At 38.3% G+C, this 27,165-nt stretch overlaps 1 long non-coding RNA gene across 1 annotated transcript in view; it reads left to right on the forward strand.

Annotated features, from left to right (window-relative positions):
* The window catches only part of LOC131383253 (uncharacterized), a 96,415-nt gene extending 69,730 nt beyond the window's left edge, over window positions 1–26,685 (forward strand). Inside the window, exon 5 of the long non-coding RNA XR_009213146.1 lies at window positions 26,571–26,685. This is a non-coding gene — a long non-coding RNA (uncharacterized LOC131383253). The remainder of the gene's footprint in view (window positions 1–26,570) is intronic.
* The last annotated feature ends 480 nt before the right edge of the window (window positions 26,686–27,165 follow it).

A 27,165-nucleotide genomic window follows, 5' to 3' on the forward strand; every position in this document is an offset into this window, starting at 1 on the left:
AAAAATAAGATTTATCCAAAAACAGTTCATAACTTGCTTCTAGAAGATAAAGTTGACAATTATATATAAGGTCTTTTAATGTCCACTCCTCAGTTTAATGCAATTTTGTATACTATCATTATTTTTAAGATGACTTTTAAATAAAATTATGTGTAAGAAATATAAGAAATTTATAAAAATAAAAGAGAGTGAAATACACTGTCACAGAATATTATGCTATCAAAAATAACAACTTTTAAACAAAGAAACTATTTTAAGTATGCCAGCAAATATCTGTACAGATAATAGATTATATAGTATCTTCTCTTTTTTTTTCTTGGTCAGTAAAACTAGTGGTTTCTCGGTTTTGCTTATCTTTTGAAAAACAGCTTTTCATTTCATTAATTCTTAGTAGCCTTTTAGTTTCTATTTTTTTTATTTCTGCATGAACTTTATTATTTCTTTCCTTCTACTAATTGTGGTTCAGATTCCTTCTTGTTTCTTTAGTTCTTTGAGGTGTATCATTAGGTTGTTTATTTGAAATCTTTCTAATTTTTTGATATAAGTGTTTATTGCTACAAACTTCCCTGTTAGCACTGCTTTTTCTGTATCCCATCAGTTTGGGCATGTTGTGTTTCAATATTCATTTATTTCAAGAAGTATTTTGATTTACTCTTTAGGTTTTCTTTTCTTGACCCAATTGCCATTCAGGAGCATGTTGTTTAATTTTTGTATACTCATACAGTTCCTCTTTTTATTGATTTCTAGTTTTATTCCATTGTGGACTGAGAGGATGCTTAATATGACCTAATTTTAAAAAATGTGTTGAGATTTATTTTATGTCCTGTCATATAATCTATCCTGGAGAAATTTTCAGGGTAGATTACGTGTTGAGTGCTAATGAGAAGAATCTGTCTTCTTTAACTGTTGGATGAAATGTTCTGTATATGTCTGTTATGTCCATTTGGCCTATGGTGCCGTTTAAATCCAATGTTTCTTTGTTAAAGTTTCTGTCTAGATGATCTGCCAAATGCTGAAAGTGAGTGTGAAAGTACCCAACTATTATTGTGTTGGAATCCATTTCTCCTTTTAGTTCAAATAATATTTGCTTTATATATATCTGGGTACTCCGATGCTGAGTGCATGTGTATTTAGAATTCTTATATTTTCTTGATAATTTGATCCCTTTGTCATTATATAATGGCCTTCCTTTTCTCTTTTTGCTATTTTTGACTTAGAGCCTGTCTCTTTCTGCCTTCAGAATTCTTTGTCTTTGACCTTGGACAGTTTGACTATAATATGCTTTAAAGAAGATCTTTTTGAAATATATCTGTTTGGGTATACATAAGACTCCTGTTGTATCTGGATGTCTAAATCTCTTGCTAGACTTGGAAAGTTTTTATCTATTATTTTGTTAAATGGTTTTTCTGTCTTTTTAATTTTCTCTTTGCCTTCTGGGATTCTGAAAATTAAAAAATTTGGTCACTTGGTGGTGTCCCATATGTCACAAACATAGTATTCATTTTAAAAAATTATTTTCTTTTTATTTTTGCCTGAGTGGGTTATTTTAAAACGCTAAAGTTCAAGTTTTGAAATTCTTTCATCTGCTTGATTTAATCCGTTGTTGAAGTTTTGAATGCATTTTGTATTTCATTTAATAAAATGTTGTGATTTTGGAATTTCTGTTTTGTTCTTTTTCATGATATGTATCTCATAAATTTGTCTTTTATATCCTGAAATGTTCTCTGATTTGTTTGTATTGTTTCTCTGTATTCTCTTCTATTATTAAATTGTTGAGCTTCTTTAATATTATATTTTGAATTCTTTTTCTGAGATTTCATAAATGTCTTTTTGATTGAAATATGTTGCTGGAGAATTATTATGTTCCTTTGGAAGTGTCATGTTTCCTTGCTTTTTTATGTTTCCTGTGTCCTTATGTTGATATCCATGCATTGGATGTAACAGCTGCCTTCTTCCAATTTTTTGAATTTCCTTTTGTTGTGCAATGGGGAGGACTTTTTTCTGGAGATATGTCTATGGAGTTGGTTGGTTAGGGCACTTTGGTTTTTGATTCTGGGTGTGTGCAGTAGTGTAGTCTCTGCATAATTTCTTCAGCTGTAAATAGTATCAATGATATCTGTACTTTCCTTAGTGGCTTAGGGCGCAGTTGTTAGTGGAGGCAGTGGTGAAGTTTTGTTGGAAATGGCGATGCTAGTTGGGCCTGTCCTCAGGCCTCAGTGATGGCATTGGCAAGCTGAGCACACCCATCCTTGGACGCCAGTGAGCCATATGCTGGCACTAGTGTTAGCGGGTCCAGGCAGGCCAGTTTCTGGTCTTCCAGGTGGCTCGATTGGGTGCCAGTAATGGCTTTGGAGGCTTGGGCGGGCAGGCAAATTCTGAGGCTTCTGGGTAGTGAGTGTGGCAATGGGAGTGGTGGGTTAACCCTCTGGCTCTTGAGAGATTTGTACTGGTGTTTGTGGTGACTGTGACGAGCTGGACAGGCCAATCCTGAGGCCCACAGGAGGTGACATATGTGGGTGAGTGTCAGCTGTGGTGATAGCCGCAGGTTGGGTGGGCCTGACCTCTGGCCCCCTGAAGGAGTGCTCAGGTGCCATTGGTGGTAGACTGGGCTGGATGGTTTCCAGGTCCCTAGACAGCATGCCGGCACACTGGAGGGGTGAAGACAGGTTGGGCAGACCTGTTCTGAAGTCCCCTGGTGGTGTATGTAGGCACTGGCCGTGGTAGGCAAGAGTGAGGTGATATCCAGCACACTGGCCGAATGCTTGAGTAGGGGAGGCAGCAGCACTGCAGCCCTGCTACTGAGGAGAGCAGGGTTGCTCTCAGTGGCAGTAACTGTATTCAGGCATCTGGGAAGCCTGTACTTCACTTCTGCTTTGGCCCCAGTAGCGGCAGCCCACAGGGGTGGTGGCTGTGGGTCAGGGAATTTGCCCTTGGGGCATGTGAAAATTCATGATGTCTTTGCTGCTGGGGGCAGCAGGGTCATTGCCAATGGCTCATGCTTTTGCCCTAGCAGCAGCAGAACCAACTGTGGTAGGCTCCAACGCAAGATACAGTCTAATGGGGACTGGGCTCTCAATATGAGCCTTGCTATAGCTGCTTAAAGCTTACAGGTGTGTGGGACCCAGTGTGAGTTCTCTCCCTGTAGCAATGCCTTTATGTGATCTCCAGACACTCCTGTGATCTTCAGACACTCTCTGTGTTAGTCTTAGGGCCTGCAAGGGTCTGGAGAATCTACTGTGGCTAGGATTGTAGGAATCTGTGGTGGGAATATGGATCCCTGGGGGTCACTCACTTGCCTTTCCCCACATTAGGAAGTCTCTCCAGTCTCCCCAGCCAATCCCTGTCAAGCGGGCTGACTCATTTTCCTCTTTCTCCTTGTGCTGGGTCTTTCCTGTTACTTTTCTGTTGAATTCCAATGTTCTCTCTTAGATGATCCATTTGAAGTGTGATTATCTACTCACTCTTGTGGTTTTTCATTGTGGAGGAGGACAGCGAGTATCAGATGCCTCTAGTCAGCAGCCATCTTGAAGTATCTTCCTGATTATCATTTTTAATCTATTTTTTCACCTATATATTTCTTAAGATTTCATTTATGAATTTCCTTTGCACTTTGCAATTTATACTTTAAATTACACAAGAAAATTTTTATTGGTAGCCAACTTATTTTCAATTTCTCTAATTTTTAAGTTTGGATTCTTCTTTATTTTGGTCCAAATACTCTTTTGTGTGTGTGTGTGTGTGTCTGTGTGTATGTATGTGTTCTAACTTGTCTCCTTCATAAGGCTTTTATTAGAGTCTCCTGTTTCTTCCATTAGTTCTGCTTACAGTGTCCTGATTACTTGATGCCATCATCTTCTCATAAGCTATTATGTCCCTTAAATAGACCCATTGCCTTTTCTTATCAATAAGTGCTTGTGGGAAAGTGAATAATGGCATAGGGAGATTTTTCTCCAGGTGGTGATAAGTTTGGCAAGTTGATGCTTTTCTCCTGAGGCATTTCAGAGGAACAGGTTTTCTTCTTCAGGGTGAAATGGAAGCAGCTTGAAATTTACTGCTGGGGCCATTGTGTTAAGGAAATGGCCTGCTTTTTCTAGAGCGACACATAGCAAGTTGTATTTTTTTTTCCCATTCCAATAAATTCACCTTAGTAACTGGCCAGATATCCCATGTGATTTCCACCCCAGGACACTTGGAATTGTGGCATCTGTCTTTGCACAGAAGCAACCCTTTTTCCAAGTCACTGGGCTCTCAGTAACACCCCATTCATGCACCTCATTCATGAATATATAAGAGTTAATGTATGTCCGAATTCTTCTCAGCCATGATTATTTAGGAGTTTTGTTCTTTAATAGAAAATTGTCAGGCAGAGTACTATTTGGCTTATTCTGCCTCTGCTAATTGGAAGAAGGTGAGAGACAAAAATTGGAGAAACTGTAGAAGATGGCTAAGTTCACACTGGAATAGACAAAGAGTTATTCACAGAAATAAATGAAGGTTACACTAAGAGTGAGAACATGAAGGGGTATGAGTGCTTGTGTGGATGAGACTTAGGGAATTTGTGTTTTGGGTGTGGAAATAGGAGAGATGTGGGAAACAGCTTATAAGTGTAGGTATCATTGAGACCAAAAGAGGCAAAAAGGAGGATATAAAGCTTTACTTGAAATATGAATGGAACTCCTTCCATCCTGGAAATTTCCTGAGGCACAGTAGTATATGTTTAATCTTTAAAAAATCATGTTTAAATGTTGGATCAATGTCTCTCTGAATGCAACTGTTGGTCAAGATAAGGCCACTCAGCGACTAGGTTTTATGTGAGTTAGAAGACAGGCCATAACATATAAAGTAAAAGTCAGAGATTTTGGAGCCAGGCAGCGATTGTTAAAAAATCTGGTTTGACTAATTTCTTGCTGAATAAACAAAAGCATATTTAACCTCTCTATGCTAATTTTGTACCTGATAAGTGAAGATAATACTATCTGTCTATATAGTATAGTATCTATCTATCTGTGGTTTTAGGATAAATTCTAAAGTCCAAAACATACTTTATGAAGGTTTTCATAATTTAGCCACTGCTTATGACCTCATTTCATTGCACAAATTAGGAAAACCAGGACTCATTTCCATTCCTTGAATATACTATAATCTTTCTTTTGGCTTATATTCTTCCTAAAGGCTATTTCCACTGCCTGCAAATCACTCCTCCCCTCTCTTTTCTTCTGCATAACTCTCAGTCATCCTTTAGGTTTCAGCTTAAATAGAATTTTCTGTCTCCAAGTCCCTTAGTCTAGTTCTCCTTTTGTTCTCTTTTTCTTTATTATAATAAATAAATAGTGTCCTTTTTTATTATAACATTCGAAACATTTCCTTGTGATTATCTGCTTGTTATCTTTCTGGTTCTGTCTTTCCCACTGGTTAGGGATGGTCTATGTCTTGCCATTATAGCCTCAGTTTTTGTCAAAATGCCTGACATACATTAAGTACTCAATAAATGTTTGCTAAATGCATAAATGAGTGAACAAATGATGCAGTGCCTGAAATGAAGTAAGTGCCCAATAAATGGTTTCATTATAGGATCCTCTGAGTTTCATAAGTTAGAAGATAATTATTAGTCATAAAAATGGCTGTAAAAAGAAAATACTAGAGTTCCCTTAATTTCAATACATCCCTAGTTACAGATCTTCAAATCTACAAAGTAAAATAAAAAAGCACAGTATTTTTTATTAACACACATAATAACCCACATATCATGTAAGGAGTGAGCATCCTTTTTGTTAATATTTATCCCATGTGTCTAGTCAACAGTAAGTCACATACCAATATTTTCTACTAGACCTAAAAGAAAACCTAGCAGTTATTCTAAACAGCATGAAATTGATGATGTGGAGACAAAAAGCTTGTCATATTTGAAATCCCAAGAGTCGATCAGATTTGCCATATAATTTTTCCTTCACAATACTTCCTGCCCATACATATTTTTTAAAAAAGATTTCTCTTTTGTAACAGCGCACAAAAATAACCATAAAAAATTCAACTGTTTCCCACAAACCAGAACTGAGGTAGCTAAGTCCCATTTATCATAGTACTGGGTAAGTTGCCAGGAGTCAAAATACATTCCAAGTACTTAACTCAAGGGGCAAGTTCAAGAGCCCACCAGATCCTCTTGAGATGTTGAGAAAATAATTAATGAGGACAATTCCTGTCATGGTTACTTTTGTTTCGGCTCATTATTCTCACTGCCGAATTAGGAAAGACATTGAACAGCTCCTCAGAAATCTAGTGTGAAGAACATTATTCTCTCAGAGCCATACATTTTTGAGTGAAGTCCTGGCCAAAAAGATGGGTCTGGATATGCCAGACAAATTTAAATTGAGACAATCTTGCTTAAATAAAAAGAGTGAGGGCCTGGACACACTGTGAGTTAGAAAATAGCTTTTGTAAGCAAGAGACCTCGTGTTTCTTGCAGACAGTGGAGACTTAGCCTGAGAAAGCCTTCTCAGTTGGGAGATAAGAAACAATGAACTACACATTCCACGTACCCAGGCTCTGTCTGACGTGCAGGTGATCCAAAGTTTTATTTCAGTAAGGCTACTAAAATCTCAGACTCACAATTTTTTTATAACTGTTGTTTGTTTTTTGTCCTTCCCACTGTACTTTAAGCTCTGTGAGGTTATGCACTGTCTGCATCTTGCTTGTCACTATAGCCTTGGAGGCTTCTTAGGTCCATGCCATTATATGAAGCTCTGATGCCTCATTTAGTCCTTGGTAGGCTTGCCAAGAATCTGGGTACTAGTGCCCATCTCATTCTCCCATTTAAAAGTAATTTTTCACAATCCACAGTGGTTACAAAAGAAAAACTTGAAATTTTTCCATTAAGCTGAAGTACAGACTCTCTCTCCAATGGAGGGCATGTAATATCTTCCCCATAGGGGAGACGTGAAACTTAGTACTGTTCCAATCTCTTGTAAAAGGATCACAACTATTCTGCTCTAAGAATTGAATTTGATTTGTGAAATGTCCTTTTGGGGGCTATCTCTTTTTATATTTTATAAAGTGTTGTTTTTAAAGGTGTTTGAAGATCTTAATATTAATAGAGATGAATGTTATCTTAACATGGCATGCTCTTCCACAATGGCAAGTGCAGAAGGCTCTCTAGGGATGAAGTAGAAACTCTCCTGAACAAGTGGGATTGCATGTGGACCATTCTAATGAGAAGGATGTAGGCTCAATTTAGTTTAAACACTCCTATGCTAACCTTATGGTCCAGAAATCCTATGTCTAGAAATATAACCTAGAAAAATTCTCACATAAGTCTACAATGAAGTGGTATTGTTTATGGCATTGGAGTATTACAGCCAAACTTGGTGTCTGCCACTGGGGGATGTGGTTTAGTGCACACTATGGAATATGTGCAACAATAGAAGAAATACTTAATGTTCACAGAGTAGCACAAGTAGATTTACAAAAATTAATATTGAGTGAAAAAGTTAGAAACATATCCATCATACCATGCATGTACACACACACACACACACACACACACACACACACACACACAAAATCAATATAGCTATTCCAAGAGTACAAGTAAATAAGGGCTAATTTGAAAACATTTTGGAATGAGACCCCAGGGAAGGATAATAATAACTGAAGTGAGGAAGTGAAATATTAGGTTGGTATAAATGTAATTGCAGTTTTTGCATTGTTGGAATTTGCCATTTGATATTGGAATACATTCTTTCTTTTGTTTTATTTAGTTATTTATTTTTTTAAATTTTATTATTATTATGCAGCCACAAAAAACGATGAGTTCATGTCCTTTGTAGGGACATGGATGACACTGGAATACATTCTTAAATAAATATGGTTATGTTATACAGTGTTTCAGTGGCCTTTTCTCACTTTATGTATATTTGCTAATGACTTATTACTTGCTGTTTATTTTATGTTTATTTTAGACTATAGAAACGATGTTAGAGAAAAAGCAAATTTGGGCAATTTTCTTATTCTAGTTCAAAATGTGTCATAAAGCAGTGGCGACAACTCCCAACATCAACAATGCATTTGGCCCAGGAACTGCTACTGACCATACAATACAATGGTGGTTCAAGAAGTTTTGCAAAGGAGAGGAGAGCCTTAAAGATGAGGAGCATAGCTTGGCATTTGAAACAAATTGGAAAGGTGAAAAATATTAATAAGTTGTCACTTCGTGAGCTGAGACAAAATTTTTAAAAATTCATTATTTTAAAGCATTGTCACCTCTTATCCAACACAACAACAAATCATTTCTTGATCCCATTGTAATGGATAACGAAAAGTGGATTTTATACGACAACCAGTGATGACCAGCTCAGTGGTTTGACTGAGAAGAGGCTCCAAAGCACTTTCCAAATCCAAACTTGCACCAAAAAAAGGTCATGGTCACTGTTTGGTGGTCTGTTGCTGGTCTGATCCACTACAGCTTTCTGAGAAGTATGCTCAGCAAATCAATGAGATGCACTGAAAACTGCAATGCCTGCAGCCAGCATTGGTCAACAGAAAGCCCAATTCTCCGTGACAACACCCAGCTGCACATTGCACAACCAGTGCTTCAAAAGTTGAATGAATTGGGCTACAAAGTTTTGCCTCATCCACCATATTCATCTGACCTCTTGCCAACTGACTACCACTTCTCCAAGCATCTCAACAACTTATTGCAGGGAAAACACTTCCACAACCAGCAGGATGCAGAAAATGCTTTCCAAGAGTTCATCAAGCCCCAAAACATGGATTTTTATACTGCAGGAATAAACAAACTTATTTCTCGTTGGCAAAAATGTGTTGATTGTAATTGTTCCTATTTTAATTAATAAAGATGTGTTTGAGCCTAGTTATAATTATTTAAAATTCACGGTCCACAACCACAATTATTTGTGCACCAATTTGATGAATGATAATTTTAAAAAAATGAATAATAAAGTGAGAAGTGAGATGAATCTTGCATGAATAGAAATGAACTCAACCTGAATTCCTCTCCCCATCTGAAATGTTGCACACAGCTGCAACACATGCACACATAAATACACACATACAGTAACTGAGAATTTCTCAATGGTTTGAACCTCCTAAAGATAGCTGCAAGTGTCAAAAACCTTTGTGGAATCAAATACACAATCTAATGGGGGTAGGAGAGGAAGGTAGCCCAAGAAAAGCTCACTAATAAAGGTTACCTAAAATCAATCTTCTAATCTTGGCTCAGTCACTTCCTTTCTATTACATTAAATAGATTATTACACTCCCTAGGTACCAATTTTCTAAAAAATGAGCATATTAGCACCCATTGCATAGGTAGTTATTACTGAGATAACATATTTGTGAAGAACTTCACACAATGTTTGACATATAGTGGGCATTCAAATAACATCAGTGTTCTTTCTTCTTTTTCCATCTACTTCCATTCTTTTTTTCTGCTTTCTTTTTCTGCTTAAAGTGAGATACTGGCCTTTTTTTGAGTGGAAATAATAATGACCAATTTTGGAACACTCTCATATTCCATCCATTATGCTCCATATCCATAATTCCATAAATTAGATGTAGCTATCCTAATGATCTTGAAGCTTGATGCTAATATTATGTTTTTCCAGATGAAAAGACTGAGGCTCTGAAAGGCTAAGCAACTCAACCAAGTCTATACATTAGTCCAGGCATTACCTAGACTACAATCACATTTTCCCAACCCTCACAGAGAAACAAAAGTGTTTGAACAGTTAATTCTTTTGGGAAATAATCCTCAAACTTCAGCTACTGTCTGGCTAACAGCGTGCCATGAAATGGATACAGTACAACATTGGCATTTTTCTTATGTTTGAGTGGTTCAAAAGTGACCACAAACTGAAAAAGACATAGGATGGGAGCAATAAAAGGAAGGAAAAAATCCAACACACCTCTGCAGACAAGTCGACCAATGGAATAGAATGGAGAGTCCAGAAATAAGGCCGCACACCTACAACCATCTGATCTTCGACCAAGCCAACAAAAAGAATCAATGGGGAAGGGACTCCCTATTCAATAAATAGGGAAGTAAATGGTATGCAGTAAATGGTGCTGGGGTAACTGGCTAGCCATATGCAGAAGATTGAAGCTGGACCCCTTTCTTACACCATATACAAAAATCAGCTCGAGAGGCATTAAAGACTTAAATGTAAAACCCAAAACTATGAAAACCCTGGAAGACAACCTAGGCAATACCATTCTAGGCATAGGAACTAGAAACGATTTCATGATGAACACCCTGAAAACAATCATAACAAAAGGAAAATTGACAAATTAGATCTAATTAAACTAAAGAGCTTCTGCACAGCAAAACAAACTATCAACAGAGTAAACAGGCAACCCATAGAATGGTAGAAAATATTTGCAAACTATGTGTCCAACAAAGGTCTAATATCCAGAATCTATAAGGGACTTAAACCAATTTACAAGAAAAAAGGAACAAGCTTGTTAAAAAGTGGGCAAAGGACATGAACAGACACTTTTTGAAAGAAGACATACATGCGGCCTATAAACATATGAAGAAAAGCTCACTGATCATTAGAGAAATGCAAATCAAAACCACAATGAGATACCATCTCACACCAGTCAGAATGGCTATTAGTTAAAAAGTAAAAAAAGTAGATGCTGGCAAGGTTGTGGAGAAAAGGGAAAGCTTATACCCTGTTGGTGGGAGTGTAAATTACTTCAGCCATTGTGGAAAGCAGTGTGGCAATTCCTCAAAGAGGTAAAAACAGAGCTACCACCCCACCCATCAATCCCATTACTGGGTACATCCCCAAAGGAATATAAAGCATTCTACCATAAAGACATATGCAATATATGTTCATTGCAGCACTATTCACAATGGCAACAACATGGAATAAACCTAAATGGTCATCAATGGTAAACTGGATAAAGAAAAAGTGGTACATATACACCATGGAATACTTCACAGCTCTGAAAAAGAATGAGATCATACCCTTTGCAGGAACATGGATGGAGCTGGAGAACATCATCCTTAGCAAACTAACACAGGAACAGAAAACCAAATAGTACATTGTTCTCACTTATAACTGGGAGCTAAATGATGAGAACACATGGACACATAGAAGGGAACACACACAATTGGGGCCTACTTGGCGGGGGAGGGTGGAAGGAAGGAGAGGATCAGAAAAAATAACTATTGGATACTAGGATTAATATATGGATGATGAAATAATCTGTAAAACAAGCTCCCATGACATGAGTACCTATATAAGAAGCCCGCACATGTACCCCTGAAAGTAAAATAAAAGTTTAAATGTTTTTAAGAAATTATGAGACAATTATAAAAATATTCCACCCTTTTCATGGGCTTAGACTGTACAGTCTCTGAGAATAAATATTTATCCTTGGAAGCCATGTATATATTTTGTTGAGCAACTACTCATTGGTCAATCAAAGGAAGAAACAGGTTTGTCTGAAATCCACCCTGGTGGAGAGATCTTAAGGAAACTTGTTCAACATGACTCTTTCCACGTAAGAGGAAGCAATAGCCTATCAAGTGGACAGTACCTAAGAGTCCTGGGTGGGGCTCAAAACAGGGAAAGTAATGATGGCATTTGGCCAGAGGTGGGAGCAGTTTTGAGAAACACAGGAGGCTGAGGAGCAATATTCAAGCAGAAATAAGTCAGAAGCCATTTTCAAATAAGTAAATCCAAAATTTCTTCTTATGTTAGATGAAAGCTGAGATTATATTGGCAAAATCAGAATTCAGTCTCAAAACCTGTGTTCATTCTATCAGACTACAGTCTTTTTCTATGATTCTTGTGACTTAAATATTAAATATAGACTTTTCGATTCCAGTGGTCAAGCAGACATACCGATTTCCTTGTACCTGCTGAGCTTTTTCATGTCTCTCAGTTAGTTCCACATACTAGTATTAGCTTGGTGCACAAGTAATTGCGGTTTTTGCCATCACTTTTAATTACGAAAACTGCAATTACTTGTGCATCAACCTAATAGTTAACACCTTCCACTTCTACCCCATTCATCAAGATCCTGATTAAGTCCCCAACTTCCCTCTGAGGTTTGTCTCAGCATAACCTAGTTGTACTGATACCTCCCATTCCAGAAATCATATCACATCACACTTCCTATTGGCATCATATAGACAATTATTACTTAATGTCTGAATATGCACAAATTCCACTTAGGTTTTAAGTTTTGTGTGAATAGACATCATGTTTTACTTCTTTTGTGGATCTTATATTTCTTAGCACAGTACCAGATACATAGTAGGTACAACTGAAATATGTGATCAAGTGATGGATTACTGATATTATTATTGATAATAACAATAACCCTTAATATTTCTGAGGAAGGAATATAAAAAGCAAGCAAGACAGATTCTAAAGAGGGAATATGATAAAGAAGGGATTATTATGTTAAACTTGATAAATGAAACTGTTTAGTCGGTGTTGCGTCTTTTTTGTGTACCCCTGTCTAACAATGTGTAATCAGATATAAGCACAAGACGCACACCCCCAACTTAACATTTAGACACAATATCATTCTTTCCTATGACTCAGTTAGATTATTTGACCATTCGACTATCCAAGACTATTTATTTCAGTTTTCCTTTCCTTTTTTAACCACTTCCCTGACCTTCCCCCTTGTTTGAAATCCATGGCTTTGATATATTGTCTTCATTACTGGAAATTCTAACTCTAAATTTCCCACTGCAAATCTGTAGTTTGAGAGAGCTTCTGGGGCATTGAGATAATTTTTCCCTGTTTTCCAAAAGCCAAGTTTCTTCTCCCACATTTTCCCAAGTCCCACAGCCAATTATGACCTGAATACCTCAATGAATTCCAAGGAAAAATGCCACTTTGCTTGACTGACCTCATTGTTGGGACTGTCTTGCAAAAGGGATACTTAAACATTTGTTTTTCTCCTTTTGAGAAAATTCTGCTATTAGACCTTTTAAAATAATTTGTTATTTCTCCAATTCTTTTCAGCTACAATTTCAAAAGTTTGTTTTAAAATATTACCCTTCCTAGATTTCACCAGTTTCTTTCTTTGTATTTAGGAGACTTGAAAAGAGTAACTTCATTAAGACAATGGAGGGAGTGTAGAGTCAAGGATCAGACCCATTTTATGATGAATTTTGAAGGGTCTGGCATGGTTTACCTACATGAGTAGTTGGGGTTTTGATTACAGAACATTGGTCATCAATTCTGGTGTGCATCCAAATGACCTATGGACATCTTTCAAGAATCTCTGTGTCTTGCCCATCCCCCTGGGATAGACTTAAAAGAACTCTGTACTGTATCAGGTAATAATTTATCCTTTTTAAGAAAACAGGTGGGTTCAATAAACTGTGACCATTGTTCTTAACTCACCCAGATCTCTGTGCCCTCCTGCTGAAAATAAACAAGATGCTACAATAAGAGAGAACATATAATGTTTGCAGAGTTCCCATTTCAAACTTTTTAGCTCTATTCAGAATTATGAGTGCTCATTGTTTTAGGTTTCTATTAAGAGAAAAACAGGTCCCTCAGAGTAAAGAATGAGGTAAGAGCATTATGATATAATATTCTCGTTATTTCTGGCTATATGTACAAGCGTATAGACCTCTCCAACATACCAAGAACAGTTTTTCTTTTTCTTTTAATTTTAAGTTCTGGGATACATGTGCAGGATGTGTGGTTTTTTACATAGGTAAACGTGTGCCGTGGTGGTTTGCTGCACCTATCAACCTGTCACCTAGGTATTAAGCCGCACATGCACTAGCTATTTATCTTGATGCTCTCCCTTCCCCACTACAGGCCCAAGTGTGTGTTGTTACCCTCCATGTGCCAAGAATAGTTTTTCAATTGCCCATTGCTCTCCCTCCACCAACAGAATTTGGTTGTCAGCTGCAAGAGAAACTCGTCTGGGTGCACTTCATTACTAAGGAATCCAGGCCTGCTCAGGGTTCAGCACTGTCCTTACTTATATCAGCAGTCTGGAAAGATTTAGGTGTCATTTGTTTGTTAATACCTTGTTTAAATAAGGGGAAAAAAAGAAACAACAGAACCATTTGGTTTCTGCTCTGTGCTGACTCAAAACTTGTGTTTCAATAGCAAAGATTCAGTGAGACCTAGCTCTGGAGGGTCTCATTTAGATATTATGCTAGCAGGTCTAGGGTGTGGCCAGGATGTTTGAATTTTAAAAATCTCCACAGGTGATTCAAATATGTGCCAAAGGCTTAAAAGTTCTGCCTAAAATCACTTGAGAAGGTTGTCCTAAGGTGTGCTATCTTGTCTTCTTTTCCGGGGCTGTCTGGTAAAGGAGCATGCAGAGAGTACTGTCACTCGCCAGACTGCACTCCATTTCACAATCACCTTTGAAACCCTTCTATGTGCAGGTATTGTGCCAAGTGTTGGGAGTATCAAGAGCCCTTGCTCTCCTGGAGTCTATAGTCTACTACCTTTCTCTTACACTAGGGCAGTGAATAAAAGAGGTCTGGATTTCTACTTACTCCTAGGTGTGAATCTGTGCTCTGCTACTTAATAACAAGCCATCAAACCTCTGGGACCTTGGCTTCCTCATCAGTAAAAGCAAGGATTATAAGACTTTAACAGCATTGTTGTAATATATAAATTGTGTACATAAATAATATAGTCTTGTGCTTATGATCTGATTACACATTGTTAAACAGGGGTACACAAAAAAGATGCAACACCCACTAAAATGTTTATCAAGTTTAACATAATAATTCCTTCTTTATCATATTCCCTCTTTAGAATCTGTCTTGCTTGCTTTTTATATTCCTTCCTCAGAAATATTAAGGGTTATTGTTATTATCAATAACAATATCAGTAATCCATCACTTGATCACATATTTCAGTTGTACCTACTATGTGTCTGGTACTGTGCTAAGAAATATAAGATCCACAAAAGAAGTAAAACATGATGTCTATTCACACAAAACTTAAAACCTAAGTTGTGTACATAAATATGCTCTGCATGTGAAAGTGTAAAGTATTATTTCTATTGACTCTCATACAGATTCCTTTTCCCCCCTTTTTGTTTTTGATTTTCTCTTTACTTTAGTCAAAAACATTTTACCAAGTTGAACTCCATCTTTGACTCACCATGCAGACTACAGCAAAGGAGTTGTTATTTGGAGCTAGTTTCTTTATCTTGCTAAAGCGGGTATCACATTCTGGAAATGCTACAAGAATAATTTGTTTTTTAATGAAAAAGTCTTAGGTAGCAATAGCATTTGATGCCACTGTGATCCTACCATAAATCTACCCTTGTGATCTCAGAAACTTACTTTGGGCTGCATTAGACCTGGCTTTGGAAACTTTTTCTTGGGTGTGAATTGTGTTCAGTGCAGGAATAGCCAATTTTGCTAGCTTCCCGTCTTGTAAAAGTCACTCATCTCATTTGCATGATTTCCTTAGTTTTGTGCTGCAGAGTTCCCAGGAAGATGGGGAGGATATTACAATGCTGTTTTGATACGGATGTTATTTGTTACAAATCCAAGAGTCATAGAGTCAAGAAAGATAAAGATCAGAGAGAAGATAGACAGTTAATTTTGCCATGCTAACCTTCATCTAAGATCTCCTTCACTTTATATCCCTTCTACAGCAATTGGCACATTCTAATTTGTATTCAAGTTACACATTGTATTAGTTTTGTGTTGCTACATTAATAGATTACCACAAACTCACTGCTTTAAAACAGCACAAAGTTTGTTAGCTTATAGTTCTGGGGGTGAAAAATGTGACATGGGTGTCACTTGGCTCAGATCAAGATGTGAGCAGGGCTGAGTTCTCTCTTGGAAAATTTTCTAGGGGAAAATTCATTTTCTTGCTTCTTCCAGCTTTTCAGGCCGCCCACATTCCTTGGCTCATGGGCCCCTTTCATCTTCAACGCTAGCAATATTATATTTCTCTGACCATTTACATCTTTCTTTGCTTATACATAGTCTCTCATTTTAAAGAATCATGTGATTATGGTGGGCCCACCCAGATAATCCAGGATAGTCTCTCCCATCACAAGATGCTTAACTTTAATCACATCTGCAAAGTACTTTTTGCCATGTAAGGTGATATGTTCACAGGTTCCTGAGTGGAGGGCACAAACATCTTTAAGATGGCTATCAATCTGCTGAACACATGTATATACGTCTTATTTCTTTTTATGAGATTGTAAACTCCTTGGAGCCTCAAATCTGTGTCCGATGTATTGTTGTATTCCTCACAGAATCTATCCAAGTCTACTGCTTACAACAAAGGTTTAGATTACAGCATTTGCTGAATGCGTCGGAAGAACTGAAGCAATTTCAAAGATTCATTCGAGAAAATGGCATACTCATGGGACTTTAAAAATCCCTGAAAGAATGATTTTTGAAATATTTCCAAATCTACTGAAAAATTCCTGAACACTTAAATAATTTTATAAGTATATGATTACAAAAATTATTGTTTATTTTTGGTGCTTATACATGACTATAGTTATGTAACCATATCACATATTCCAGGATGCTCTGATGGTGTTACTTTCCAGCTGGATTTCCCGCTATCAGTAGAATTCATGCCTTAGTGTTTTGCAGCGATGGTAAGTACAAGTCAACAATTGGAAAACAGGTGCCATCGGAAAGACTCAGCACTGCATATCAGATGTCAGTCACAGAAGGGTCAAGGGGAAATTAAACATTACAGGGCTGGTTTGAGTTCTTTCCTTGGGCAGTTAACTTGCTGATAATTTTTCAAAGTTCATATCTAGTAGAATTGAATGTGATGTGTGGCTAGACTCCCCAAAAAAGTGGCTTTTGAGAAACATGTCTTATACAGTTTGTATCACAAAGAGTTCTGCAAGTTGTGCAAGGCAGCCTTTGGAATCTACAGCTGGCAAAAGAAATAAATATTTCCGTATTGCATTTAGCAATTGCTATGTATTAAGGCAATTTTGTTTAAAAATTATTAAGGGCTTTGTAGCACAAAAACACTGTTAAATTATACAGAAAGGATTCAATGTAGGAGATGGGGGTAGACTGGGGGATATTAGATATGCAAGCGCAGATGGTTTTGATTGACTCAAGAACACACCAGAGCCAAGCAGAAATATATGTTTTACGTGGTTCCATATGTTGTAAATAAAATTGCCTCAGCATCTTTCCTGTAAGAAAGTATGAAGAGGGAAGAGAAGGAGCAAGAATAAGATCATGTAGGGAAAGGTGAAGCAGAAATAACGGCAGCATATGTAGCAGATGTCTGGCCGACAGGAGCCAGGCAGGGAGGCACGGGGGTGACTGAAGAGAGGAGGGATCTTCTGGACCAAGGCTCAGGAGCACTGGGTGGAGGTCTGTTTTGTGGATAGTTGCCTTGCAATGTAGGTGTAACTCCCGAACCACCCTGCCTGGTTTGGCATAAAGACTGTTCTCCCATGAGGAATAGGTGCTTCTAATCCACCCAATTCATTCCTTTTCCACAAAAATTCAAGACATTTGAGAAGAACCTGGACAACCTCAGTTAGTCTGAACTCTATTCTGAGCTTTTTACAGGACTTAACTCACACTACCCTTGCAAGAACACTACTGTGAGGTAGGTTTTGGAGTATTTCCCTCTTTTATAGATGAGGAAACCCAAGCACAAAGAGGTTCAGGAACTGGCCCAAGGTCATACAGCTAGTTGATATTGAGGCCAGGATTTGAAATCAGGCAATTTTGTTCCATGGTGCCTGCTTTTAACTCTTCCCTCCCTTCATCAACACACTATGGACTGCTATCTTTAAACAAATGAGCCCCTTGAAAGCAGTGATTGCAGATTTTCATATTTATAGTCTTCACAGAACATGTCGGAGCACCAACCCACAAAATAGATATTTCATTTTAGTAAATGAATTATTTACTTAGGTGTCAATGTCTTTTGTCAGAAAGTGGAAAAAGCCCTACTCTTGTGTTTTAGTTAGTGGGGATGCATTGTAAGGGGAATAAAGGAGGACAGGGTATAACCTCAAGAACTCCACGGTCAAACTTACAGAGGACTGGGCAGCTGGTCAGAATGCATCGGTTCCTCTAACATCTCAGCTGTGGTGGTGCATGGCAACCCCCATTGATACTCTGCCATGTTCATGGCTCAGTTTCCCCTCTGCCTTGTTCTCTACCTATTTTCTCTTTGAAACCTTCTACCACTAATAAATCTTTCTATTCTCTCTCCTTCCTTCCATGTCATAATTTCTGCTTGAGAATTAAATCTGCAACCTATGGGTTGTGCTTCCTTCAGGCTTCTACCCCCTGTTTGCACCTTCTATCTTATTTCATTTATCTCCCAAATTCTTTCCCACTACTGACTCTGAGTTTGTACATCTCTCAGTCAGATCTCTCCGTGAGAGATGTGATGTATCAGTCATTCCATTATGTTACTGAGTGGAGTTTTCCAGCTGGACTTCTTGTGGTTCTTGCTCAGTCTGTGGATGCTGCATTTGGATTGGCCATGCATTATCTGGACAGAGATATTGCAACCAGAGCTGAAGGGTAAGGGGTGAAGATTATAAGACATAAAGTGCAGCAATCTGTGAATGGAGAACCGCCCTGAAGGGAGCCGTGGTCTCAGCAGAGACTCCAAGGTTTCTCAGAAGGATACATTACTTGGCGTGTCTAGTAGAGTCAAATTCGTAAGAGTGGACAAAGTTACAGCCTTAAGAGTGTTTGAAAGTCCATGAGAATGTGGTATTCCCAGTGCGCAGTGTGAAATAATGAGGCGAGCCTTGCAAAGAATGCTCAGTGTCTTAGACTTTAAAATTGTGCTAAACCTGCTTTGAAAGTGTTGAAATAAAGCTTAGATGATTTATCCTTCTTCAAGACTCATTTATATAGTCAATCAAACTTCAAAACATAGGAAAAAATGCAAACCAAAAGCCTACAACAAATTATACATATATAAGGGTTCCAGTTGCCAAGAATATATGTACTTTTGTTTTTGTTTTAAATCACAATCCAATAATAAACCTAATATTCAGTCTTGGCAAAATATGAGTCAAACTCATTTACAAAGCTTAGAAAATACAGAAATAGTTACAAAGAACATTTTTTTTTTGTCACAATCTTAAATTTGTAATCCCTTGTTCCCTTTCAGAATGCCATATGGAAAGGAAACAACATTTTAAACGGGTTTTTGAAGAACTGCAGTTGACATGAATACCAAAAACCTTCACAAAACCACCAAATACTTGGCTAGCATTGAGTCTATTGGAGATTTTTTAAAGTCTGAAAACAAATTGTTATGTTAAAAGAAAAAGTCTTCAGACCATGGCTGACCTATCAACTGACCAATAACTTTCCTCACGGAGTATTTACATCACTCAGTCTTCAGAACTAGCAACTTCCCTAATCAAACAGCATTTCCCCAGTGCTTGGGAATGGCCCAGTGTATTGCTTCACCTTCCTTGAAACAGGGATGCACTATGTCTGGCCTGGCCAACTATCCAAACCACTTTTCTAGATATCAAGAATCCAAAATAATTCCAGCAGACACTAAAGTACAATGTCAATTTGCCTATTCCCATCTCACATATCTTCCTAGGAAATTGAGATCAACACAGAATGCATGACATTTTTGCTCAAACATGGACCTTGGCAGATGTCTCAGAAATGCAGGAATGGATATACCGCTAGCTATAGTGCTAAATGAAACATCTTTTATATTGGTCATTGGCATACAATTATAAAGTGAATAATAAAGACAAAGGAGGTACATGTTTGAGATTATAGCTTGAACCTGTTTGAAAGGCTTCTAGATTTAAGAATATAGTGAATTCAAACAGGTAGGCAATATGGCATTGCTGTAATAGGGATACAAAGAGCCTTCCTGGAGCCATAGTCCCTGTAAAATTTTCAAATGAAACATCTTTGCATTTCAAACTCCAAGTCAGCAGTTTCAGTAAAATTGTGTATGTCAAAAGAAAATATATCAATGGTGGGTTCATATTCTGATTTCCTTGGACTTTGCAGTGGTGATAATTAAGCTGTTCTCTCTAGAATGCTGGCCAAGGCTGAAAAATACTTATTATAGAATTTCAGATGGTAACAAAGCCTGCTTGGTTTATTCATAACAAGTGCTATGAGGTTTGAAAAAATGGCACTTAAACTGCATGGAGAAAAATGGGGCATCTTTCTGAACATCAGTGGAGATATCTGAAAACACTTTGCTGTTCCTCAACCTGAGGTAACGTGTGTACATTAGACCTTGTTCTACCTTTTGTGAAAAGATCTATTTGTCTTTGGGGCACAAAGGGAATAAGCCAGATAAATATCTGATGGTCACTCGCATCCTCTGACTGCATGGCAGCTGCCCAGGGTTGAACTTCCCTTCTACTCATGCATCCGCTGATGAAAGCTGGGGCTCAGCAGCTGTTCAGAGAACAGGAAGGCTAGGGCCACTGTCAGGTCCTGACTCTGCTCAGTCATTCAAGCAGCAGCCTTGCCTCACATGACTCATTGCCCTACATCTAGGGGTTGGAAATACCAGGCTCTGTTGGCCTGCTGTGCAACTGACATTTCTAGCATCAGCATCTTTTGGAGCCTAGCTGCATTTTATCTGATTAAGGATTTTGGTGAGGTGAGAAGCTACAAGCTAAAGCTGGTGCCTAATAAATAATAGGGTCCACAAATGTTTGTGGAAGAGTACATGAAGTTGATGTGATGACTATTAGTTAGTAAGTCTAGAGGGGAAAGGAACTTACTGCTAGGGGGAAAACATTCCTTGTAATAGTTAATAGTGTGAAGCCTCGGATAAAGACGGATAGCATAAAGACATTTATTAAATATGGCAAAAGATAGTGGGGAGGCAGCTGAGCAGTAATGTGGGGGTGGCAGTAAGAATGGCAATGGGTGGAATGTTTCCAGGAATAAACTTCATTCTACTTCACGGCTACCTCTGTTGCCCCAATCAACTCTCATCTTGGACTAAGCAAAAACCCCCATCATGGAGGGGAGCAGTGGAAGTAGATAAGTGAATCCCTCTCCATTCTGCATTCTTCCCAACTGCGTGACAAAGTGTTCTGGAAATACAGATACATGTATTTTCAACTCCCTAATAGCTGCCAGGGTAGCAGATAATAATTTACCGTATTCTATATTTTGCAGCTAGATTACCTGTCAAGGCCTCTTTTCAACTTTATCAACCCATTAATTTATAGCTCTTCATGCTGTAGAGAGTGTTCCTTTCATTTTGCTCATTTGTATTCCTCATAGCATGCTGGTTTCTCAGAACTTTTTTCTACCTAGCAGATGAAATTGGGCCTGGAGAATTTTGGTGAATTGAGCAATTCATCTCAATAAACAGGATAGGACCAGAGAGTAAGCTTAGAAGTTTTTGGAACACATGCTGTTGTAGAAGCCACTAGGCCCCGAAAGAGTCTCCTCATCTAAGTCTCTACTTTTTATTTCATTTGTATTCATTTAAGATCTTTTGCTTGTGTGATCCCTCTGGCCTGTGGTTATTTTGAAGTGGAGTTCTATTTTTTTTTTGAGATGGAGTTTCGCTCTTGTTGCCCAGACTGGAGTGCAGTGGCAGGATCTTGGCTCACTGCAACCTCCGCCTCCCGGGTTCAAGTGATTCTCCTGCCTTAGCCTGCCGAATAGCTGGGATTACAGGCATGCGCCACCACGTCCAGCTAATTTTGTATTTTTAATAGAGATGGAGTTTCTCCATGTTGGTCAGGCTGGTCTCAAACTCCAGACCTCAGCTGATCCGCCCGCCTCGGCCTCCCAAAGTGCTGGGATTACAGGTGTGAGCCACTGTGCCCAGCCTTATTCTTTTTAAGCTTGACAGAGCGGCTGCTTTAAGATAATAAAGTATGTTCTGTTATGTAATTGTTGCTGAAGAAGAGACACAGGACTGGAAGCCAGGAGTTTTGTGCCATACATAACCCCATGACTTGAGTGAAGCCTCGGGTGCCTTAGCTTGTCCATCTGTAATCTCTGCTTCTCTGAACCTCACAGGGATATTATGTGGCCCAAATAAAATCAAATTATTTTGGCCTACTTGGACTTGATGAACTCTGAGTTCTCTTCCAGTTCTGAAATGCTATAGCTTTTTACTGTGGGTGAAGAAGTTGAAAAAGAGCACAACGGAGATTTTTAGAGGATCTACATTTTTTATTTCTACCAGTAAACGAGTGATGACAGTTCTTCAGCTCCTATCTTATCCTTGTCAAATAACAGTCATTTTATTCCTAGAGATATATTAGGATAAAAATCATTGATTTTCTCAGTCTAGCTACCAATGGTGTATGCTATGTTTGAGGATTTGACACAGTATCTTGGGTAATTCCTTACTTTCTACAGGACAAATGTGGTTGTCTCTGTTTCTCAGTGTTAGTTACTTCTTTCTCTACTTTCCTCTTTTATTCCCTCTCACCCTATGAACTTTCTCTGTTCCTCTCTCAGTTTGAGTTGACCTATGAGTTCCATTGTCTACAGATCATTGACCTCTTAGTTCAAATTCTTACACATGGGGCCAGGAGCAGTGGCTCACGTCTGTAATCCCAGCACTTTGGGAAACTGAGGCGGGTGGATCACGAGGTCAAGAATTTGAGACCAGCCTGGCCAACATGGTGAAACCCTGTCTCCACTAAAAACACAAAAACTAGCCGGGCATGGTGGCGTGTGCCTGTAATATCAGCTACTCAGGAGGCTGAGGCAGGAGAATTGCTTGAATCACTGGGAGGTGGAGGTTGCAGTGAGCCGAAATCATGCCATCGCACTCCAGCCTGGGTGGCAGAGCAAGACTCTGTCTCAAAACAAACAAAAAAACAAAAAACAAATTTTTACCAGATGGAATCTGGGCTACTCACCCAAGTCTTTGGATGCCTCTTCCTTTTGGTTTAGGAGTCTATTCTGGTTAAAATCTGAGGGAAAGAGGACATGAGTAGAAGACACAAATATGGGCTTCCACTCGGGGGCCATAAATAGGGCAGATCTACTTCAGTTTACAACCCATAATAAAAGAGCTCCTCTGCAAAATTCAATACCTCTATCTGGTTATAGATGACAAATATTGTGTTTTGAACACATGTTATATTTGGAGTCAGGAAGTCTTTGTTCATGATCCTGGCTATGCCCCTTACAATCTATGTGAATTTTTTATTAACAGTTTACTTTGTAGGGGAAGAGGATAAAATTAACACCTTCTATCCACTTCACAGAATTGTGTAAATAATGTGCAAAAAAGTTTATATTTGTGAATTTAATGTCATGCATTTTAATGTTTTTAAATTCATGCTATCTTCTACGATAAAATAAAATAAAATCATACTCTATGCTCTTAACCCTTGTTTGATTGTTCAAATTACTTCTCCCACATACACACGCAGATCAAGGAGCCTTCCTCTGAAGGCACGTCTAAAGTGCACTTGGATTGTAGCTCCATCTTTTGCTTTATTATGCTTTTCAGCACTTACAGTACATGACATTATATCATATTTTTATGTGTTTACAAGTTTATATTATGTTGCTGTTTTTGGAAGTTGAGCTCCTATAGGGCTGTGCTCTTCATTTCTGTATCCTCAGTGCTTTGTCTATGGCATATAGAAGAGGCTTAAAAATATTTGTGGCATTAATACATTAGTCTAATAAATAACGATTATTGAATTCTCTGTCTGCCTCTGGTTCTATTCTTGAGCCCAAGTGAAGTATTTTGCAGAAATATCAGTATGGACTAAGGTGGCAAATAATTCTACAGTCAGCCAGGGTTCAAATTCTATCTACCAGTTCCATCTCCAACTGAAAAGTGTATGGTTATTACTCACTCTTCTTGTGCTTCATGGTCTGGTGGCAAGCAATCAGAATTCATACCCTACACATACAGTGTATGATAAGATTTCTCTTTTCAACCAGAGCAAAGCTATTTTCCATGGGGAAAATAGCAGGCATAAGTCTTTGGTCAGGGCATGAGTATTTTATTTTCTGGTTTTTGACAGGCATGTGTAGAGAGAAGAACATGAAGGCAAATGAAAGCCATGTTGTCACATGTAGGCTGCTCTAGAAATGAAGCAAAGCAAATGCTGTCCTGTCTTGAGAACTTGCCACTGTCTGAACAACATGGCTTTTTTGCCATCTAGGACCAGATGTCTTAGAAGACCGGTGCTATGAAAATCATTCCTAAATTCACACACACACATACACACACACACACACACAAGAAAAAATAACCAGAAAAATCTAAACTCCATGTGGTGAAATGTATCCAAGGAACATCTGAATGTCAATCTTATTCATCCATGATAGTTTTTTCTTCTAACTCAAAGCAGATGCCAATCATATTCTATGAGGTCCTGTGACATGTTTCAACACAAGAGATATACTAAAATGTGTTTTTAAAACACCTAAATAAGAAAGTGATTTTCCTGTAAAAGGAAAAGAAAAACATATTCATTGGATACAAGAGAGTGTTTCTTTCTATTCCCCTCTTCTGCACTTCCTTTTGCAGCTCCATTGAATTTTTTTTGCCTGCTAGGAGCTAGATTTGTGGAGGTAATATAGATTTCAGCAAGCAGTGTGTAGAGCCATCAGTCTCTGCCCTGGTTGGAGAATTTACTCCAAAGCATTTACTACTTCTCAGCTCCCACATGGATTGACATTGCACAAATTCCTGCAAAGATTATTGCCATATATTTAATTATTGACGTGGCTGATATTCCTTACACATTGCACAACAGTTTGTGAAAGAGAGTTCCAGAGTTTGCAGTGCATGAGCCAAAGAGTCTGTGTGCTACCATAGCTGGGTCTGAAAGATGACTGCACTTTCACCTGAGTTCTGAGGAGAGCAGAAGGACTGGGAAGAGTCCACAAGTACATGGAGATTTTTTCTTCATTGGATTACACATCTCTTTGGCAATAGTAAACTTGAGAATACATCAGGAGATCAAGGCTCTTTCATATTATCTCCCCAGGTATAGGAAGGGAATCCTTACCTAAATGGATAAGGAGGATTATATTTCCCAAGAGATTCCCACCTGCCAATAAACAGTCCTGGTTTTCTCAGGGACAGTCTGCTTGATAGTTACAGCATAACATACTAGCTTCATATAGTTATTGATTTAAGCATAGGTGGTTCCTAGGAGATCTTACTTGTTTATGGGTTCTACCCCATGGGGATAAAAAGCCAGTGCACCAGCAGGATTGCTCTTTATAATATGCAACTTAGAGCAAGCAATGCCACTTGACAAGGGATGCTTTTTGTGTTATTAGGTCACATTTCTGGAATGGAGTTTATTCAAGAGTGTTATTCAAAATATGTAACAATCATAATGGCAGAGGCACATCAATCAAAAGAAGTGCCTAACCAATAAGAATGGTCAGCCCCCATCCCCAAGAAAAACCCAGGGTGTCATACCACGATGGGCAGGTAGACATCAACTGTGTTTATTCCCCACAAAGAGCTCAGCTCTTCTAAACTCCTAGATCTTATCTTAATATAACCAATCTATACTAGAGCCCTCTGATCAGACATTGCAGATGTGTGGTCTTTAAAAATATTTGATTGCATTTATCCTTAAAATTACTCAACATTAAAAATTCAGCTAGCATAGATAACTGAGTAAAATTACTCAACGTTAAAAATTCAGCTAGCATAGATAACTGAAGTAGTTTCTCACCTTTTTCCCCAGATAGTCTCATTAAAAATTAACTATCTCTTGGAAATATATATATATATATATATATACCACTTGGACATATCTCTTACTAATTTTCCTTTATCAGGATGTGGGTGTATTAATCTGTTCTTGCACTGCTGTAAAGAAATACCTGAGACTGGGTAATTTATAAAGATATGAGGTTTAATTGGTTCATAATTCTCCAGGCTGTACAGGAAGCATAGCTGGAGAAGCCTCAAAAAACTTACATTGATGGTGGAAGGCAAAAAGGAAGCATGCACATCTCACAGGGTCAGAGCAAAAGGAAGAGAGAGAAGGGGGAGGTGCTACACACTTTAAAACAATCAGATCTTATGAGAACTCACTCACTATCACAAGAACAGCAAGGGGGAAATCCACCCCCATAATCCAATCACCTCCCACCAAGCCCCTCCTCCAACACTGGGGATTACAATTTGACATGAGATTTGGGCGGGGACACAGACCCAAACCATATCCGTAGGTATAGCCTCAGCTTAGGATGTGACTTCAATTTGATGCTCACTTAGGCTTCTGAACACAGGCTCCCTTTCCCCCTTTGAGACTGTGACATACTTAGGATTTCCCTTTTACATACACTTTGGCACTATTAGACTCATTGCTTTACCATTTATTATCCTTCCTCCCTTCAATCGTGTCAAATGTCCCCATGATTTGCCACTGTGTCCTTTATAAAATTATAATTTTAATTAACTCATTCATTCTTTTTATTGATACAGAGTCTCACCCTATGGCCCAGGCTGGAGTGCAGTGGCGTGATCATGGCTCACTGCAGTCTTGACCTTCCAGGCTCAAGGGATCCTCCCACCTCAGTCTCTGAGCAGCTGAAAATACAGGCACATACCACCACACCTGGCTAATTTTTGTTTTTTTTTTTTTTTTTGCAGAAATGAGGTTTCACCATGTTTACCAGTCTGGTCTCCACCTCCTGAGCTCAAGTGATCTGCCTGCCTTGGCCTCCTAAAGTGCTGGGATTACAGGCGTGAACCACCTCATCCAGCTTATAATTATAAACTACTGAAATCATTGATTGATTGACTGATTTATTGGCTTATCAATTGTCATTGAGTGTACTAGTTTAGTACTTAATTAGACTACTAGATTAAGAAATATTTATTTGACTTGTTTCTTTGTATCTCTGCTAAAAGTTTTCTTCAAGGAGGATGTCAGAATGCTTCAAAAATAAAGAAAAAAAGTGAAAGGAAAGAACAGAGAGACAAAATCCTATCGATAGTAAAAGTACATCTTGTTTACTTGCACCAAGTTTCTAAAATTTCTGCCTTCTAAGTGGCTTAAAATCTCTGCTCCTCATCTTTTTTGTCTGTTTGTATTTATTTTCCCCTCTCTTTCCCTCAACCAGAGTCTCATCATTCTTGTATTTTATTTGTGTACTTTTTCTTATGCCCCAGGGTCACTGATTTGTGCCTGACCTTTCCGATGAATCTGGAAATATTTGAGAGACAGAAGGAAGTAGTGAAGTGG

The sequence above is a fragment of the Hylobates moloch genome, unplaced genomic scaffold (assembly GCF_009828535.3).
Source record: "Hylobates moloch isolate HMO894 unplaced genomic scaffold, HMol_V3 SCAFFOLD_4, whole genome shotgun sequence".
Taxonomy (NCBI): domain Eukaryota; kingdom Metazoa; phylum Chordata; class Mammalia; order Primates; family Hylobatidae; genus Hylobates; species Hylobates moloch.